Source organism: Rhodamnia argentea, unplaced genomic scaffold (genome assembly GCF_020921035.1).
Source record: "Rhodamnia argentea isolate NSW1041297 unplaced genomic scaffold, ASM2092103v1 Rarg_v2.25, whole genome shotgun sequence".
In the NCBI taxonomy this organism is placed as follows: domain Eukaryota; kingdom Viridiplantae; phylum Streptophyta; class Magnoliopsida; order Myrtales; family Myrtaceae; genus Rhodamnia; species Rhodamnia argentea.
The window spans coordinates 7,501-20,000 of record NW_025955873.1 but is presented as its reverse complement, the minus strand read 5'-3'; the positions used below and the strand labels follow the sequence as shown (position 1 = coordinate 20,000).

The following is a 12,500-nucleotide window of genomic DNA, read 5'->3' as shown; positions in this document are numbered from 1 at the left end:
CTAACGAAGAGATCTTGGCGGAATTGCCACATATGAAATGGAGCACAATTTTGCAAAGAAATAGCCCACTTGTTTCTCGAGAAGAGATGGGAAATATGCTCAATATCATTTGATTGAATAGTTGACCCAGCTCCTTGTTGTTTGAAGAAACCCTCCACTTCAATTGGTATTTTTTCACGAAAAGCAAACATGAGATAACAAATCCAGTCTTTAACTAAGATTTCGAATAGCTGTCGCGAATTCAAGTTAATTATGTTTCGCCTCTTACTCGGAGAAAGACGATCAAAAAATTCCCAATCATGGTCCTTGCAGATCGGATCATCCATATAATATACAAAAAGAAACTCCAGATATTTGATATCTTTCTCTTTGAATGAGATCTCAATTCCAGCGACGGTTTCATTAGATATCTTACAACTCGAATCCCTCTTTTTTCCGATCCAGTTCCTCCACCACCGCGAACCCCAGTTAGATTCAGGCATGATACACTTTTTCGTTATTGGGAGAACCCAAGTACTCTCTTTCGGATCCAGGAAACAGCTCTCAGAGATCTTTTTTCCTTTTGGAAGATAGAGGAGCGAAACAATCAACCTATTGATATTGGAAGACCCAAAAGATTCTTCCAATGTATCATTTCTGGGTCCAATGGAATTCATAGGTATAGGAAGAAGCCCTGTCAAATAGAGATTTTTTCTTTCGACCATATTTCGATTGTTAATACGATATATAAGGACCGCTACTACAAATAGTACTACACCCTTGATAGTGAAATATCGATTGCTTGTTGAACCCTGTGAATTGCGTGAAAGTAGGATACTCCAAATTCGGGGGTCCAAGAGTTTTATAAAACGTTCTTGGTGGAAAAAAATGTGAATGAAAGATCCCACGGAATTGAATTGGGTCCATGAATCTAAGAAATAGTGAGAATTCTTGATCTCTCTCAATTCGAAAATCCAGGATTTGAATTGATGTCCTTTCATTGATTTCTCCTAAATTGCATTGATTTCTCCTAAAGATTTCATTTCAATTGGAATTTGGTTATTCACCATGTACGAGGATCCCCGCTAAGCATCCATGGCTGAATGGTTAAAGCGCCCAACTCATAATTGGCGAATTCGTAGGTTCAATTCCTACTGGATGCACGCCAATGGGACCCTACAATAAGTCTATTGGAATTGGCTCTGTATCAATGGAATCTGATCATCCATACATAACGAATTGATGTGGTATATTCATATCATAACATATGAACAAACAGTAAGAACTCCAATTCTTATTGAGACTCGAACTCATAGGGAAGAAAATCGATTTATGGATGGAATCAAATATAAAAGGATTAGCCCTCTTTTTTTAAGCAAAAGGTATATCCGCAGTGGAATCAAGAAAGGAATAGGAAGCCAGTATAAAAAAATAACTCTTTCTTAGGTTAGGAGAGCCATCATGCAAGGAATCTTTAATGAAAGAAAAGGGGCAAGCTTCTTTCTTTCGCGCAGTCACTCAAGCATAAGCACACAAGCAAGAGAGAGGAGTAAAGTGATTAAGTCTTGAAGCTGTCCCCTCAATCTGATAGCAATCAGCGGGCGCTAGCGAAGAGGCGGCAGTGTAACCATCTCCTCACTCTAGGCGAAAAGCAGTTAAGCCCTTGAAAGAGTATCATCTTGATCAAGCCAGTTCAAGGTTGAGTCCTTCTCCCTTCTCTGCTTCTCTGGTAGATTTAACCAGATGGATTTATTTACCGATGGTTTGAGATCCCGTTTCAGTTGTAGTTTAACTCCTTTTTTCTGCTATCGAGCTAGTAGCAAGCAAGCCTGTTAGAGATGTATATCCTGTACCCCACTTAGGATATACATTATGGATTCCTGCTAAAACTACGTTATCCTTTTTTCCTAGCCCTGCCAGTCCTCCTGTTGGTATTTAAGTAGTTCTATCTCAAGCCAGCGAATAAGCTAGTTCAAGCAAGGCAGTTATTGAGTATAAGGCAGGCTAGAATAAAGGCTAGGGCCTAACAATTATAATACTCTTAATAGCTAGTTAAGAGTATACTAGGATTTCTAACAATCCCATTAATAGGATGTCTCTCAGTCCTCCCAGTCATAAGAGTTCTCCAGGGCGCGTATAAGAGTGATAACGGGCATAACGTGCTCACGGCCTAAAGCGCTATTCTTACCTGTTGCCTTCCAAACGAGCTAAAGCTGATTATAGGTCAAGCCTTAAAGCGAGTGCAGTAAGCTAGCTTTACCCTCCAGCTAGTCCTATAAGCCAGTCTTTCGCCATTGCTTTTCTTTCTGCTGCCTTTCACTCTTTTTACTTCCTTTGATGAGAGCGTTACACTTCCCCCTCTTGGCTTTATCCAGTAGGTGGGAAAAGTGAGTGCAAAGACTTTATCATATGCGAGTACACCTTCCCCATCCCCATTCAAGTATTACCCAGTAGAGGTAATAGGACTGCTATCATCAATAACTAATTTAGGCTAAGCCCTCGACGTAAACCCAGAAAAAAGAAGAGTGATTTCGCCAGGGGAAGGCAAAAAAATCCCTCCTTTTTTAAGGCACTTTTCAACTCAAGCTCTTTGGTTTCCTTTTTTCTTAAAAGAAACTCCTTATTAAAAACTTGCTTTCTATTTGAATACCCCTGCTCTCTCACCAGTTTTTAGCTTGACCTTTTTACGCCTTCCTCCTTATTGCAATACGCGTTGGAGAGACTTTGAGAATTCTCATCAAAGTCAGTTAATCCAGCACTCAACAAGGGAAGGGGGATAGCACCGAGCAACTGGCAAAGTGAGTTAGTTGTTTGATTCCAGGTTCCAGGGTAAGATAGATAGAAAGAAGGTGAGCTCTCTTAGGTTATCCTATAAAGATAGGAAGACCTAGATAGGTAAATGGAAAGGAGGCGGTCGGCTCCTTTCCAGGATGAGAGGAGAGGGTGTAGGAATCGAAGGAAGTTCGTGTCTCGCTGGCTGCGGTGCGAGATAAAACCTACATCTTCCACTCGTCATGAGGGTGGGAATCCATTCCAGCAGTCCTTCAGGGTGTCCCGTCCGAGGTGAAGCGAAGGATGCTCTAATACGACGCATCATTCCTCTACTTTCAGAGTCGGGGGGTCATCGCCCATTTTTATACTATGTTATACGTGCCGTTATTCTGTATTCACAGATTTGAGTTCGAGTGTAAGAGTGAAGAGTTTACTAACAGTCTACGATTCACGAAATATCAATAAGAGAAGAAAAGTTCGTTCACTGTCTCGCGACTTGTTGGTTAGTAAGAAAGTCAACTCGGTCCAGTGATACTAGTTTGATTAGATAGCTAAGTAAACACGAAAGAACGGGATCAGTGCCCCAAGGCCCGAGAACGGTAACCTTGCGAGGTTGGGAGTCATATCAGTGAATGTTCTTGTCTTCGCTTGCTCTACTGATCTGTCCATCTAAGTCTCGTTATTAGCAAGACTTCCAAGCCTATGTGGATCGGCAGTGTGCCCTTTTTAGCTATTGTTTTGTGATGTGATGATAGACATTTAGGCAAAAAATTCCGAGGAAACAATCAAAGAGGATTAGCAATCATTCAACAGTTGTGATTCCGCTTTCACTAGTCGAAGATATCCACGCAAGGAAAGGAAATGTATGCAAACACGGGCTTTTCTAAAAGGATTGGAACTAGGCCAATGCCAATCTCATCTATTGCAGCAAAGAAAGAGGAAAGGGGCGAAGCGGTTACCTAATAACATCTTCGTTGTTGTAACTATCGATGAATACTGGTAATTCTCTTTCTCGATGCGAATCATAGTAAGGAAGTTGACAGACTGTTGATCAAACCCGGGAGAGGAATTAGATCCGGCTATAGCCTAAGAGATGAATAAGTCTCCAAATGGAAATACCCGATTAATTACATAGTGTCGGTTCCTGTTATTGCCAGCAAGCATTCCTTTAGCAAGTAATCCCTTGAGAGGACCTTTTGGCTGATCTGAAGAAGTGACAGACTTTGGATGAATGCCCAACCCAAGGGCGACAGACTTCAATCGTGACAGGAGCGTCGGAAGCTCTTCAAAGAGGAAGCTGTAATAGTATAAAGCAGCGGTAAACAAAGAAGAATCCGCTGTTTTCAAGAACAAGAATACGCTGTTAGGAATCGATTTCATCACAAATGAACATATATTATCTTATATAGATGGGGAATAAGGGCTGTTAGGACAAATCCGCTGCTAGCAAGACTGCGCTGTTATCGTTTAGCTTGGCACTAGGAAGAGGAAGACTCTCTATCACCCATAGGCCCAATAGACTGATTTAGTGGGTAGCTCTTTTTTAGCGATTGCGCATTGCCGTACTTTGTTTAATAAATATCTCTTATAGGTTAGCTCTCTGGTAAGCGATCAGAGTTGGGTCAGCGGTAGAAGTGTGGACAGCGAGTCCGCAAACCTGAATTGAGGCGAGTAGCCGGGTAACGAGTGAAAGCTCTGGCTCTGGCCCGCATGACAGGGAAACTAGCACCCGTAAGTAAACAACCTTAATTCATGAATTAGTCAGCAAGCTAGGAGTTCAAGTCACAGTAGTAGTTCGTAGGCAGGGATGGCAGCGAGCAACCACCGGAACAAGACGAAAGAATAGGGCAGCCCACGATGACTTTAGCTAAGAGAACAGCTCCACTAAAAGACAGAACTCTCGCTCAAGAAAGGAAGGCGGTAGCGAAGGCGATAGAGATTCATTGGAAAGATGACCCTTGCCAGTTGAGAGTGGAGCCTATCTATACAGAAATAGAACTTGCTTAATTAAAATGCCCGAATAGAAAGTCAAGAATCTTACGTCTTTAGATCTTCAATCGGATTCTTGCTCACCATCCTTCTCTCCTTCCTTTTATGCCATTCAAGGGCCTGTTTGCCGATCTAATTGATTGATCTTCCTCTCTATGGGTAGCCCGAAGGACTTCCTTTTCCAGCGGATCGAGCGGGAATTGAATTCAATGACCAAGTTGCTATATCGAGAACGAGTGGTGAAAGCCCCTTAGGGGACCTTTTGAAATTGCCTGTTGAGCGAGCTCAAATGCAGGATAGCGGTGCCTATAAGGAAGTTAAAATCAATATAATAACCAGATTCCAGCCGTATAGTTTATATTGGCTCTTAGACAGGAATTTCTCAGTTCGTGGGATCGGCATCAGCAATCTCATCGATTGAGTCTCATCGGACGAAGGTATAAATGCAATATAAGAGTAGGGAATCGCCCCTGTCTTCGAGAGTGAGCAGTAGAGCCGATCTTTTTATTTTGAATCGAGTAGGGAGGTCTAGTGAATGGAGGTAGCTGTGTCGGAAGGACTAGTAAATAGAGAAGAAGACGTCCGTCCCCCTTCTTATAAACCCATTGAGTGGACCATCCTCTGTATATAATAGGTTCAGAGGGGCCTTGATGTTCCAAACCTTCAAAGAAAGGTAGGAGAAAGGGTGTAAAGATAAGCCTCTGATTCGCCCTGGAGTAGTCAATTATTAATTATCCTTCTTTCATAGGTGCAATAGGGATGTGCCCATTTCACTGCTTGAGGAGGAAAAGGAAGATGACTTGCAAGCCCTATTGCTGGGGACTTCGAGATGGATGCCCGGGATGCAAGGTCAGTTCCAAGATGGATAGTCGCTCCTGACTGCGGTCAAGTAACTACAATGCCTCTACAATTAAGGTCGACGGCAGCGAAGAAGTAGAAATAGAAATAGAGCCCGACTCTGATCTCATTCTTCGAATTCTCCTCTAGAGCGAAGTATGGTTCCCCAGGTGCTTGTACGGAATTCTGTTAAGGATCTCCGCTTGAATCAAGTATCGACTCGAATGTCGACAAGCAAGTAGACAATCTGATTCCTTCGGTGCCAGATCGCTAGGCAAGGAGATAATCTGACTGTGGGATGGGACTACTTCCTTGGATGCCGGATCACTAGGTGACAGTCTCTTTCAATCAAAGGAGAGCTGCGGTAGAAGAAAAGAAAGTGGATAGGCACGGGAGCGTAATAGACAGATTGTGTCATGGAAGTACCGACCTGAGGGACTTACTTTGAAAGGTCTCTTCTCGCACTTATCCAAGGACAACTTCTTCGCTCAAAGACTTCTTGCTTGTCTTACCCGGTCTTTCGACAATGGGAATGAAGTTCAAAACACTCTTTCTAGCAGACTCGTCAGCGGCTGACTCTTCCTTCTTATTGCATGAATACCAAACCCGCCATTTTCATCTTCTTTTGTTGTCTTTTTGTCTGTCTGTGTGATCTGATCTAGTCATGCAGTGGCAAAGGAGAGCGTGAAAGTTGCCCGAAAATGGGAATGGTACTGAAATCAATTGACAACGGATTTCGAGCAGGGTCCTCTGCTGGCATATTCATTCTTTTTCTTTATTATGGCCTTTCCAGTCAGTTTCGAACTTGCTCCTAATCAACCCGCGAAATTAGTAAACCTTCGAGCGAGTCCCGCCACCTGATTTTCATCACTAGGTCCGGAAGAGTTCATCACTAGGTACCTATCTAGATGCGAGGGTTACTCAACTCACTTACCTATTTTTTTTCCGGCACAGCCCAAAAGGCAAGCTTCAAGGTGATCGAGTGATTGACGAGTAAGTTCGATCCTTCCCCATTCTCTCTCTCAGAAGCAGAAGTCTGTATCGAAGTGTCATTCTCCTCTCCTTCCATCCATATGACCGAGGCCTTATCACGAGCTGGGCTCGAACCAGCGCTCTCCAGATGCATGATCCGGATTTCAACCTTTCTGATCGTGACTTTGGTTACCCGGTTCCCATCGTAGGTACGTCCGGGGGAGTTTTTCCTCCTCACCGCTCCCCTTTCCAAAAAAAACAACAGAAAGAGCATTTAGTCTCCCTTGGAGATGCTTCACCTTCGTTCCCCGCCAGCGCCGGCTTTGGCTTTAGTTGACCATACTGGTAGTCGGGGAACTTATCTTCCAATTCGTGTTGAAAGGCGGGATTTTTACCTATCTCCCATTTCTTTATTGGTCAACACCCAATAAACCTTTTCTCTATCGTTCTTCACTAAAAGTAAAGGAAGAACCTAACTCCTTTCACATTCACAGGCGTCAAGATCACCTTCACGGATTCCCTCGTAATCCTTAACGGCTTTGTGTCCTGGCAGCCGGCCCTGGTTCATTAAGAACTGAGACTTCTGTGGATTCAGGGACAAGCCGCACGACAGCCGCGTTAAGGGAATTTCGAAAGTCCAAAACAAAGGCCTTCAAGCCAAGCCCACGGAGCAGCTTCACCTTCTCTCGCTCATCCATCTAGCTTATACTGGAATGGACTAGGGTAGGGATAGATTGCCGATAAACGAAAGCGGTTTAAAGAGGGCCCCTTCACTTGTCCCATTCTTCTGATTGCGCTAGCATCATCGGATACGGCAACAGAGATTCTTCCAACTCAGGGGCGGGCTTGTAGACTATTGAATTCCAACTTCGAGCTCCTTCTACTCTAAACTACCGTGTGCCTATTTGGTGCTTTGGAGCTTTTCACAGTCAAAGGAAAACGTTTGTCGGTAGCCTTCTTGGCACGCGTTATATAAGACTTTAAGCGCACCTGAACACCCATACTGAAGCTGCAGCATGGACTTCTGCAAGGTGCCAGAACTCTTATTGAAGAAGTGGGCTTTGATTCCACAGTTTCATCGGGTTGAAAGTGCTTTTTTTTAAGGTAAGAAAGATCGTAGGGCATCAGCTGATCAGTCCAACTAGTTTGGAATCACTTTCTTGAGCTTCATCCAACGGTGGCTTGGAAGGTTCGTCGCCCTAGGCTTACCAAGTGAATCATCGCTTTTGAGCGCATGAGATCGCTTGCACCAGCTCTTTGTCCCTTAGCTCGGTGCGCCCTCTCCCGTTGGTAGAGCTTACAGCAGCCTCTTACCTTCTGCAAGGCGTCAGAACTCTTAGCACTAAGGTGAACTAACTCGAACTCACGAACTAAAGAACAGGAACTGATTAGTAACGAACTAGAATAGAACAATTATTTGATTCTAACCGACTTTCTTGGCAGGGATTCCGCTTAGATATAACCAACCCCGAAAGGGTCGTAGCTAGAACTCTTATTTTATAACCGATATTGCCTAGGTAATAGATTGACTAGGTAAGGCTTATATACCCCATTCGGGGAGTGGAACAACTAACTCTAGCGAAGGAACTCATAACTACTAACTACAAAGGCCTAGCAAAGCTGCTAACTAGTTCGAGTAGATAGCTAAAAGGGCCCTATGAGTAGTTAAATTGAATGCTACGAGTCGGTGATATCTGTAATGTAGGTAATATCAGTTGAAGGCAGGGAGAAAGGAACACAGAGTGTCTGTCTACTCCTGGATTACTAAACTAGCTACCCCGCAAAGCAAGGTGCTTCCCTTGAAGGGATAAGGGTTAGAAGATCAAGCAAGTGACTCCCAAAACGTACTCTAGCGAGAACTCGGAACTCAAACAAGTAGCACAGCCCCAAACTAGCGCAGGCAAAGGGGCTTCATCTCTTGCAAACGGACGGGGTAGAGAACAAGGATATTCTCCGAGCTTCCGATGCGGATCCCGTCTGTGATCCACGTATCGAAGTGGGATCCTCGGTATAGTAACTATTATTCGTACTAATCAAAGGGCACGAACTTAAAGAAGTAGCTCAATCGAGCAATCCACTCTTGCGCAGGAACTCGTAACTCAAGCAAGTGGCTCGGCTGGCAGGTAGAATAAGCAGCTAAATCCCACCAATCTTAGCTCTGGAACAACGAACAATTAGCTCGGAACTCCAGCGAGGAGCTCCAACTCAGGACTCGCAACTAAAGAAGGTAAGGGATGCCCTCTCTGCTTCTCCACTCGAACTGGAAGGAAAACTTCTATATAGACCTAGACCTGACCCCGCATACCGCATATGCCAGTGGTTGTGGTACAGGTAGTTGTGTCTTGAATCGACAGTGAGGGCTTTAGCTCGGGGAAGGTTTGCCTGTAATCGATAGCAGAACGACTGACTCCTCCCTTTCCGTTATCCCAATCCGCTTTATGATCCCAGCTGGTGCTAATCTTATATCGGGCGAATTCAATGTTCAACAAATAGTTGAGCGAGGGAAGGACAAAGGGGAACTGAATATAACAATAACAAGCAAGACCAAGGGAAGGGATATGACCAAAAAGGCCTTGTCACGAGCTGGACTCGAACCAGGGGATCAAAAGACAGGCCCAGCGAACTACCATTTATTCTGATCGTGATTTATATAACCCAGTTCGTCCCGTGACAGACTACATCTGTGGTTCGCTTTCCCTTCCTTTCTGTGGTAGTTAGGCCTGGTAGCATGGTTAACGGTAGCATGTTTGCTAGTCTTGTAGGACTAGGAGCTCTACTAGGCTTGACCGTGGGAAATTGACTTATTAAAGAAAGAATGACGTAGGTAGACTAACTAGAAGTAGTAGGAGTTCCCGTCGAAGGGCAAATGATTCATTTAGGAAAGATCAGATGCGGATAAAAGTCTGTTTGAAAGGGGGGAAACTATAAATTTCATAGAAGAAGAATCGGGTCGACATAAACACTTTTTCGGTTAAAATAGTCTAATGAGAAAGCATCTGTTTACGTTCGTAGTTGCAATAAGTTTTTTTTCATCGAGATTTGGTTGGTCTTCAGTCGACCTTAGTTTAGTAGAAAATCGAACCAATTTCCATGTGTTTCTTGGAAAAAGCGTGACTTAGCTCAAGCAATGCCCGTCCCATGCTTTCTTCTAAAACTTCAAATTGATTTAAGAAAAGAAAGTGACATAAGGAATATGGCATCGAATGCAAGCTGCTAGAGATAGAGAAGGGGCTTTGAGGGATAAGGTCTTCTGGCAATATTAGGCATACTACTACTAATCGATTCTTTGGCCATTCGTGATCGAATACAACCAAGTCAAAGTTGTACGCCTACATAACCTTATCTACCAGACCAAGGGAAGCAGGTATCAGATCACTGTAGTTCGAGACACCTTTTGTGAAAGCTTCGGGCTAAACGGAGAACTATAGAAGCACCTCTATCTGCCGAAAACTATATACTCATAGTGATTCTAACACCGAAAAACTCAACCTGACAGCAGTAGAATGAACCCTGGGAACGCGAATTCCCTCGCGGCTCCCTTTCAAGATGAACAATATAAGGGTTTGGCGCGAAGTGAGAACTAACTAGAGCTAAAAAGCAGGGCGGAGAAGGCAAGGTTGGCTTGTCATCTCAAGGGTAAGCTCATCATGCTCGAAAAGGTCTCTTCGATATAATAACGCTTAACGCGATTTATCAATCTGTTGATATATTTCTCAAGCCGGAGCTTCATCTTCTGTTGTTGAGTATGCGGCGGATGGCTCGGATGCATATGCCTATGTGTCGGTTCCTTTGATTGCTTCGTAAACCCTAGGAAGAAGAACAAGGCTTTGATCCTATGCTTCTTATCTATCTAGTGACAGGGCAGCTGCTTTGTCCAATCTAGTTTTTTAGTCTATCTCTGCCCTCCGTTCCAAGCGAAAAGACTCGGCTTCGAATAGAAGAATCCGTTTCGATTGAATAGCCTGTTTACAATAAAAAAAATCTAACGTTTTATGGGGGGACCCGAAACGATTTATCCACGTGTGTTACAGGCCGCGGAAATGCTCTTCTCGATCATATACATATTTTTTAGTTGTAGCTTACCGTTCAAACGTGACCTCTCCTCCTTTTGTGCTATTGCTCAGCTAGCTCTCACTATCGGTTTCGTACGCTATCCCCGCGCTACTACTGGTTGTTCGGCTAGTGTTAGTCTTATCTATGCCGTCCTCCACCCTATGAGTTCTTAGTATACGGTTAGATAGGGAACATTCTTTCCTATCTTTATTATTCCACCCATGTCACCCTCTATTCTATACTGTTAGATCCGTCGTCGCGGATGAAACCGTTACATATGCCATTCTATGGTCGTCCGTACACGTGCAAGAAAAAGCTTTCCATCATCGGTCAGTTGCTTTCGTTCCAGATGGTCGTCGCACGAGCCTGAACCTGAACCCGACGGATTACGTCAAGCAGTTCTAAGAAGAGTTCTTCTTCTTCTCTTTCTGTCACAGGATCGAAAGCCAAAGTTCCATTGTCCCGTGCGTCCATTGCATAAGAGGAAATCTGAAACTTTATTGAGGGGGCCGATCAGGAGATCATATCTGACCACTGGTAATCGCTTTATTTGGACATCTTACCTTCTTTCGAAGCCCCTTGAGATTCTTCGCTTGGATGCGGTTCGGGAATAAGCGGCTCCGCTGCCGATGGTAATAGGGATTAAATGGATATTGATGCAAGAATAGAATCAACCAAAACTCGAGGGTCACTTCATCCAAAGTCACTCCAGTGAATTTGTAAATTACTAATTCGCTTTCGAATTTAACTCATTAAAAAAAAAAGCATTTTAAACAAAAAGGAGGCGCACATCTTCCACATTCAAAGACCCTGGCGGCTTGCTTTTATCAACACAATTCTGGACTTGTCCTTCCCTCTTCGCTCCTGCATCGGATTTCGCCCCGCTTTCGAGCGAGATTGATGAAGACGTCTCGCATTAATTAGAGGGCTCCCTAAGCCATTTACTCTGATTCATCGTTCTGGAGGCCAATCTATGTCCTGGAAAACCCCCGTTCTCAATTCTTTATTTGGGTGCCTAAACGAGCAGTTCTCTTTAAGGAGATTATTTGGGAGTAGTGTGAATATTGGGATTACCTCTACGGTATTGCTCACAAGGGTATTACCCTCAAATGTCCCTTTGGAGCCTGAGCAATAGTAGCAGCCTTAGTTAGCGCAATCGGTCTCCCCCTTATAAGAAATGGGCTAATCCATCTTGTCACTCCCATCTCTGTCTGGTCTGTCATTCCTATCCCTGCCCATTGGTCAAGCGGATCAGTAGTAATTGGATGAGGGATCCATTAGTAGTTTAAGGCAAGCCATGTTGCAAGTGACCCTCAAGTAGGAAAGTGACCATCTGTCAGAGAAAAAAGAAAGAATGTAATGTAATGAAAGGACCGGCACCTAAGAAAATAGCGAAGAGAGCTTACCTTTACCAGGAAGTACCCTAGTAGTCTCCGCTGTCCCCATATATATATATGGACGGATTATTAGAAAGAAGTTCTTTGAAAGACTTTTCTTAATATGTTCTGTCAGAGATTCGAAAGATTTTAAAAGTGATGGATCGAAATCGTTTAAGTCTTCAGCCAGATGCGCAAATTCAATTCCAATGTGACGAGAACCTCATATTGATAAGTAGAAGGGAAGGCTTTACTATAAAGGAAAAGCAACCCGAAAAAAAGGTTCCTAAAAAGAAACTTAGATCTTCAAGCTAAGATGCTAGAAGTGATAACTAAAGCTGAAAACCTGAACTAGAATGAATGATGATTCTTATTTGAAAGAATGAAGTCAAGCTAAGGTTTCCAAGCAGAGGTAGGAAGAAGTGGCTTCTGTTTAATCGGAATAATCCGGTTCATCACCCGCGGAGAAGGGCCATAAGCAAGTCTTCTGTCTGTTCGATACTCTTAGTCACTGGCGACTTT

The 12,500-nt window shown here is 43.6% G+C and overlaps 1 non-coding gene across 1 annotated transcript; it reads left to right on the top strand.

Moving 5' to 3' along the window:
- Positions 1-1,068: 1,068 nt before the first annotated feature.
- On the top strand, positions 1,069-1,142 carry TRNAM-CAU. Its single transcript has one exon. It is a non-coding gene; the product is annotated as a tRNA-Met (tRNA).
- Positions 1,143-12,500: the final 11,358 nt, after the last annotated feature.